General features: G+C 38.1%; 1 long non-coding RNA gene across 1 annotated transcript; it reads left to right on the forward strand.

Moving 5' to 3' along the window:
• Positions 1–4,478: 4,478 nt before the first annotated feature.
• LOC149928593 (uncharacterized) lies at positions 4,479–5,161 on the forward strand. The gene is made up of 4 exons (XR_016473971.1): positions 4,479–4,689; positions 4,746–4,775; positions 4,826–4,978; positions 5,035–5,161. It is a non-coding gene; the product is annotated as an uncharacterized LOC149928593 (long non-coding RNA).
• The last annotated feature ends 2,606 nt before the right edge of the window (positions 5,162–7,767 follow it).

Consider the following 7,767-nt stretch of genomic DNA (forward strand, 5'->3'; position numbering starts at 1 on the left):
TAATAAAAACACTTTGGCCTCGATTTAAATTAATGGAATTTTTGCCCCACAGACTGTTTAGACTAAGTTTGCCAATAGCTTTTAAAGCGGGATTATCGGTTATATCGTCTAAATTTAAATCTAACCCGTCAATTTCATTAAAGTCTCGTAAATAATTAAGTTTTTGTTCTAATGTAATTATGTCTTTTGGATACGACGAATTTTGAACTTTGATTTTGTAAAAAAGCCGAATATAGTCATCGAATAGCGGACAATCTTTATCGAATGTCTCTCGGTAATGATGTACTTCGTGAATTGTAATAATTTTGTAACCGTACTCTATCGCTAGATAAAACTCGGGGGTCGTCCACACGTCGGTTATGCTACGCTCTCGATCAGTATGGGTACATTCGAAACATTGTTCAGCTGCACATTTGTAGCAGAGAGTATAATAAATTTTACTATTAATTTTAGCTGAGAGAATTGGGAGGTTTAAACTGGTAGGTGGCAGCACCGTAGCTTTAATCAGACCAAAATAAGCGTTAACGGAAAAATTAAAGTTACAAGTTATAATTTCGGGGCTTGATTTGGGATATTTATAGGAACTCATCTGGACCGACGGATACATACTATTGAAATCCACGACTTTGATTGGTCGATCGGGAGTGGCTTCGGCGTAAATTACAAAGTTTTCGACCCTCCCCCCACGAATGGCGTCTCTCGCTCCTATCGGTTTGGTAAAGGGTAGGGAATCGCAGAAACTCGCAATTGCTGGGTCTTCTACTAACTGATCATACTCGTGCTCCCATATACTAATAAACTGTGCATTAGGCCTTTCCTTTTTTAAAAAATTTTCGCGGTCGAGGGTTTTGAGATAAATATTTAAATTATAATCTTTTAACTGTTTATCGTAAGCCTGGTGGTCAGTGTGCAGTGGGCATTTATGGTAATGGCAGCCGTAAAATTCGGCAATTATTTCGGGCGAGGAACAATAACCGTCTAATCGATAGGGATAAATGACATGTTCGCCACCTAGCGATCGCGCCGTTTGAAATTTCACGTTGAGTTTTTTTTTCCAAATAAGCTAACCATTTTAGGGCCTTGACACTATGCCGTTTCCTATAACCCGTCCCCGGAACAATCGCGATAGTGTTTGGTTCGACAAATCTACTAAGGAATAAATTTGTGACGGCTCCCGGCAACGTTATGGCGTTTGACCCTAACAAATCAAAATCGACTGTTTTTAAAAATAAATTTCTAAAACTATCGAATCCTTTCTGTAAAAGTTTAACGTCATCGATCGCGTATTCGGTTAAAACTTTATTTAGATCAAAAACGACGTAACGCTGGGAGTCGTACCATTGATTAAATTCCACGATTTCCTCGTCCGTAAATTTGTCGATACCAAAATATTCTTTCTCGGGGAGGGCGCCGATGTAATCTAAATTGTTTTCCGTAGCGAATGAATAACAAAAATAACCTTTCTTTTGGACAATCTTAAAAGTTTTCGAGAAATTTCGAAGGGCTGTAGGTAGGAACATGAAACTATCGATAAAGGCTATTTTAAATTGGGCGAGAAACATACCCAGGGCTTTGGAACCGGTATAAATTATCTCGGGTTTAATCTTTCGTTTTAATAGACCGTTAAGAATAAGCAACGTATCGAAACCACTCCCGAAATGGCTAATTAATATGACGTTTTCAAAGACCGGCCTCGTAACCGTATCTCTTTTCCGACCATTAACTGTCACCTGGCATGCTAATAAATAATCTAGGAAATTTTGAACGCAATCAAAGTCGTGAAATTTTCGGTAATCATAATTGGTCGAAAATGGCGCTTCTTGCATCGCGGATATGATTAAAATTGGTCTAATTGCAGTGTCAGTCGTTATGGTCTCAAAATCAAAATAGCATAGTCGTTTCTCATTTGATTTTATTTCTAATGGGCGGACGTGACACTCGTTTTTGGGATGCTCAATTTTGCAAAAAGCGCATTTGTTGTCGCAATTATGATTGCCTTCATAGTCTTTCCCGCAATTTAAACAGCGCCTTAAAACCTGACAGGTTCCTAGTTCTACGTGTTGGGAGAAACAATTTGGTCCGGCAAAATACCTATTACAGTCATGACAACGGGTAGCCTGTTCTATACTGGGGTGGAATTCCGGACCGTGACACCGGCGGCATTTAAGATTGGGTCCGCAGTCGTGACCTTTTTTTTGTTTGTCAGAATAAAAAAGGACTAGACAATATTTACAATAATATTTTGCCCCAAACATGGCCGAATAAGATCGTACGACGTGGGTGTGGTCTTTAATTTTTAAGAGGAAAATTTGTTTTTCTTTGAAGGGCCCAATAAACACTTTATCGAAATTATCGTCCGCCGAGATTAATATAATTTGGTAGTCGGGTAATATATTTTGGAATCGATTAATGTCTATTATTTCTACGGGGCCTTCGGGAACCCCCGCTAGGGCGTGTAATTTTTTAGCTTCAATTTCTTGTTCGGGTTTTTTCCCGTTTCTAATTGTCTTTAAATCGTTTTGATTAAAACTAGCACCCAGTCCTAAACTTTTTAAATGCTGATAGTCGGCCAAAACTCTTCCCACCGCCAGGGCTCTCGTAAAACATAAATTGTCCGTATTTCTAATGGGAATAAATGTGTTACCTTGGTTGATATACTGATCTAAACATTCATAACTTCTGCTTCTAACACTGCGAGGAAGTCCTCTCATAGGGGTATCTTGAAGAAATATTAGGTCGAATCGGAGGGGTGAATCTAAATAAATGGTTTTTACGGACTGCGCTACCTTTTCAATCCCCGTTAAAATTCTCTCAGCTGTCAATTCATTGATATTCATTAATTGGAAATTTATCGGATCTTGCAGCTCATCGGAAATTACCACCACCCTGACGCGCGTGTAGCCTAAATTATCGGCCGTAATTCTATCTAATATTGATTGGAAAATACGGGTCAGTTGGTTACTGATATCCGCGTGGTTTAATTGGTCTAAATTTTTAAAATTACACTCGAATAGCATAGATTTACACCTATACTTTCGAGAAGAACTGGCAATGATTTTATCTATCGAGTAAAAATTTTTAGGGTTGAAACGGGTGCTAAGATCGAGGGCCATGGTGTTTTTAAAGTCCTGCGTAAATATTTAATACGGTTTGAATCGTTGTCGCGACGTCGTAAACTTCGCCGGAATTCTGCAAGTTTAATAGTTTTTCGTAGTGACGTCCACGGTTCTTGTAAACTAGAACTTCACCTCGCCGACCCGCTAGAATTTCAACCTTCTCGTTTCTTAGTTGAAAATCACCTTCTTCATAAACTATCTGTTCTAGATACTCTTTTAACTCATACGCCGAATCTAGTTTGACGCAAACGCCGTCTTTTGTCGCGGTTGGCCGATCGCTATTTTTGACGTAACGCCTTATATCTAAATACAAGTTATTTTTGAAACTTGCAATTTTTATCCCGAAATTTTTATGGCGGGAAAACTCTACGACTATATCCGTCCAGCCGTCGTCTACTGGCTTAGATGGACCGGCTTGAGATGGACCGGCTTGAGATGGACCGGCTTGAGATGGACCTGGTTGAGATGGGCCTAGCTTGGATGGGGTGCTTTTGGGCCGCGCATCAACTGGTTTGAATGGCGATTGTTTCGAAGGGCTATCGAGTACCTCGTGGCATGTTAAATCTATGATATCGGGTTGATTCTTCGGGATGTCTACTTCGAAACGAGTTTTCTTAATATTTACTTTATTTCCGAAATCTAATCGCCGACGGACCTTATTGACCTGGGAGCAGGGAGGTGTTTCGGATTGGTTCTAAAAATTAAACTAAATTAAATGGTATAAAAAATAGACTGAATTAATAAACTATTACTTTGCGGTCAAAGTCCATCGTGCCAGAATAATTTCCTAACAATAAACGGTCATTTAAAAAAGGTAATTCCCCAAATTTTAAAATTTACTTACAATTTCTTCAAGTCGAATGCAAGTTGTGAAATAAATGCAAATAAAGCGCGTCCCTCTATTTATAGTCGCAAAACCCCCTAGCGGGACGCTTAGGAACTTCTATAACACATGCTAATTTATCTAACGCTTTTTATTAATACATGCGTAAGTTTTCGTAATAAACTAAAATCCCCTAGCGGGACGCTTAGGAACTTCTATAACACATGCTAATTTTCATAACGGTTTTAGGTACTCGTAATTTTTCGTAACGGTTTTTTTTATATCAACATGTGGTAAATAAACCCCTAGCGGGATGCTTAAGAAACTCCATTTTCTAATGGTTTTGTAACAATTTTTTTACGTACTCTATTAACGCAACGTTTTTTTTTATATCAACATGTGGTAAATAAACCCCTAGCGGGATGCTAAGGAAACTCCATTTTCTAATGGTTTTGTAACAATTTTTACGTACTCTATTAACGCAACGGTTTTTTAAAATAAATCAATGTTTTCTCGAGAAAAATTCCATACACGAACCTAACCTCGAGCTATAGTAAATCAAATATTTAGGTTAAGATTGCCGGGTATAAAAGGCGTGATTTTTTCATGTTTTATCACATTTCGTTCCTGAACTACAATGTAAGTTGTAAAACGTCTTAATACGAACCTTTTCAACAAAAATTTAAAAATTTAGGGCTTCCAACACTACAGCAGATTTCATTAAAGTAGTGAAGGGGAGAGGACGCGGAAGTAATGTACTTTTGATAATATACTGTAACAAGTAATTGATAATTATTAAATTATAGGAGAAAACGCGGACCTAGGACCAGTTCGAAGTAATTATTTTCTATTTTTTATTATACTTTTATAAAATTTCTAACAATAGGACCCGACACGCTGCCACCACCCTCCACGCCTTCGGACCCACCAACACCCGAGAACTCCCCAACGCCCTCGAACTCTCCCACGATTCCCTATCGGGAGATTTTGATCAACCCGTCATTGTCGGCGGAAATGCGAGTACTGGACTTGAGGAAAGGTAATTCGTTAAATATATTTTAATACGTATGAAATTATAATATGAATTTTTTCTAGCGCCGGGGATCAAAATCATCGTGGAAGGGGGTAATATATTCAACATGTTTTATTATATTAGCAACTAATTTATGTAATTTTAGGTGGCGCCCTTAAAATTTTAATTTAAATAAACTGTTTATATTTATTTTTGTCTCTTTCTTAATAAGCACGTTAGTTGTATTATATAAACCATTTTCATACAGATTGGTTAAAACGTACCATTCCTACTTGTTAATCGACACTTACAATTTCTAACGGTCTTCAGAACACATGTTAAATTCGCGCCAAAACTTTAACAACCATATAGCTACCAGGTCATGAACCCTAACGGTTAATTATAAAGGTACAAACTTAAGCCATATATTAATATTCATGTCAAACATAAGTGTACATTAATAAACCTAAAGAGTTTAACCACTTGTTGATTTTTATACACGCGACGCTTACACTTTCCCGCCAAAAATTAATATTCAAACATATAACTACTTGATGATCCTAAACACATGTTACTATCTAATAGGTCAATGACCCATAACGGTAATCCACCTAGTTAAACAATACCACGCTCATTAATATGCACCCTTTTTAAAACACTTGCTTACCTACTTGATTGACAGGTCAACTAATTAACACCTGTTAATCTCATTAATTATTCAGGTCACGCGCGCGTGACACGCGCCCGAGGGGGGGGCGGAATCGCGATTCCCCGCTTCATTCCCCCCCGTCACGCAGCTGGGGACGCGGTAGCCACGCCCCCTTTTGGCTAGGAATAGGGTCCTAAACTACTGACTGGTAATTCGGGGCGGCCGGGAATGTGTCCCAGCGCAGCCTTATATCTTAAAACCGCGACGGTCACTTTTTTGTCTAAGACGGTATTGTTAGTTGCCATTCTGAAATGAATATGATTTTGATTTTCGGGAGATGGGCTTATAAATCCCAGCCAGAATTGAAATTTCTTCTGGAAGTCGTCTCCACCACAAGTAATAAATAGAGCTTATAGTTTACAACCTTTCGTAATAACAAGAATGTATATACGCCATAAGATATAAATTACGCTTTATTTATGTCACAAAGAATAAATAACGTATTTATACTATAAGGTATACACAAGATTGTATTTATTTATACTCAGGGAGAATGAATATGTAGAGATTATTTTTAGCGTTTCTCCAATTCCACCCGTTGGGCCCCCCGGTATGCTCCTCCGCTTTAATAGAATCAAATAATACTGAAATCTCATTGGTTCTTAAAAATTACGTTTTTCGACGTGATTAGCGCTGCTGCGAGGACGCAAAAAATAAGACCGCCTCCTTTTTCCCTCCCTCCCCCTAGCGTGACGGGGTTAGGGGCTCAACGTGTCCGTCGATAGTCTCGACATATTCATTCTCCCTGAGTATAAATAAATACATTCTTGGTATACATAAGAACGTATTTATACTATAAGGTATACATAAGAACGTATTTATACAGTGGGGTATAAATAAAGATTGTATTTATCTATATTTAGTATAAATATATCAATGGTAATAAGACTAATTCTGATTTCCATCGGTAGACCTATTAGACGGTTGTAAGTAAAAATGTTTCTATTTAACCATTCCACTTCCCAATGTTTGATTCAAGTAAATGTATATGAGAGAGGTAAAAAGAAAAAAAATCAGATATGGTTAAGACCAAAATATTTTATTTATATTTTTTCCATAAATTTATCTGATGCGCTTTAAATAATGCACAATTGAAATTTTGAAAATGGTATTTGCAGACCCTTCGACCCAAATCTGCAAAATTTTTAAATTTTGGGCATCCAATGTCCTCAAGGTGAATGATCTTCTTAACGAATCGATTCGAGAGGAACGATGTTTTCTCCAGACCTTTCGTGAAGAAGGTTGACGCTTTAGACGTGATGTAGGTGATGATTCCATCCAATTCGTTTATTTCGTATTCACCCTCGTCTCACTACATCCCGCAAATATTCGTCGAGATCCACGAACAAAGTCTTTCGTCTTTCACGTTTAGCTCGTGATACGGAAAAGGCGGCTTAAAGGCGTACACCCCACTCTCTCCAGTTTTAACCACCAAGAATGCCAATTCTTTGAGAACATATTCGTTGTTGGCTCTCAGAAAGTTGACTTCGAGAATGCAAGAGTTATTCTCCGACCTAGAATTGACAATACAAATTAAAAATGATTCGCGAATAATTAATACGTGATAAAACTCACATTTTGGGTTACTCATCGTATGACTGGTGAGCGCCGCTTCTAAAACGTAAAAGACAAGATTCCAAATTCGGGATGTAATTTTAAGGAAACTGAGTCCCTTTATATAGTACTCATCCGTGCGCTTTTTACTTGGTTTCATATACTTTACAAAAAGAGTAATTTCAATCCTTGGCGAATCAACATCTACGTTACTCTCCGTTCATTTCAATTGACGTTTCACATCTGTAAGAATTCTATTTGCAAACCAAACACGCTGGAAAACAATCGGTATATCTCCACCTTAGATGTTGCTCTCCGTTAAAATCCCTGCAAATATACAATCGTCGTAATATCGCTACCCTCACCGTAGATTCACGTCCCGTATAAACAAACCGCTTCTTTCTGGTGCGGATGAAAAGCTTGACCTCGTTTTATCACAGACCTCTATTCCGCTTCCTTATTACGCTCCGTCAATAAATCTTCGGCTGGCTCCGATGGTCCCTTCGCGTTTTCAACGGACGCTCTCGTATTCTCGATGCTGACCCGTACTTTT

This window comes from Leiobunum rupestre, chromosome 9 (assembly GCF_980474605.1).
Source record: "Leiobunum rupestre chromosome 9, qqLeiRupe1.1.hap1, whole genome shotgun sequence".
Taxonomy (NCBI): Eukaryota; Metazoa; Arthropoda; class Arachnida; order Opiliones; family Sclerosomatidae; genus Leiobunum; species Leiobunum rupestre.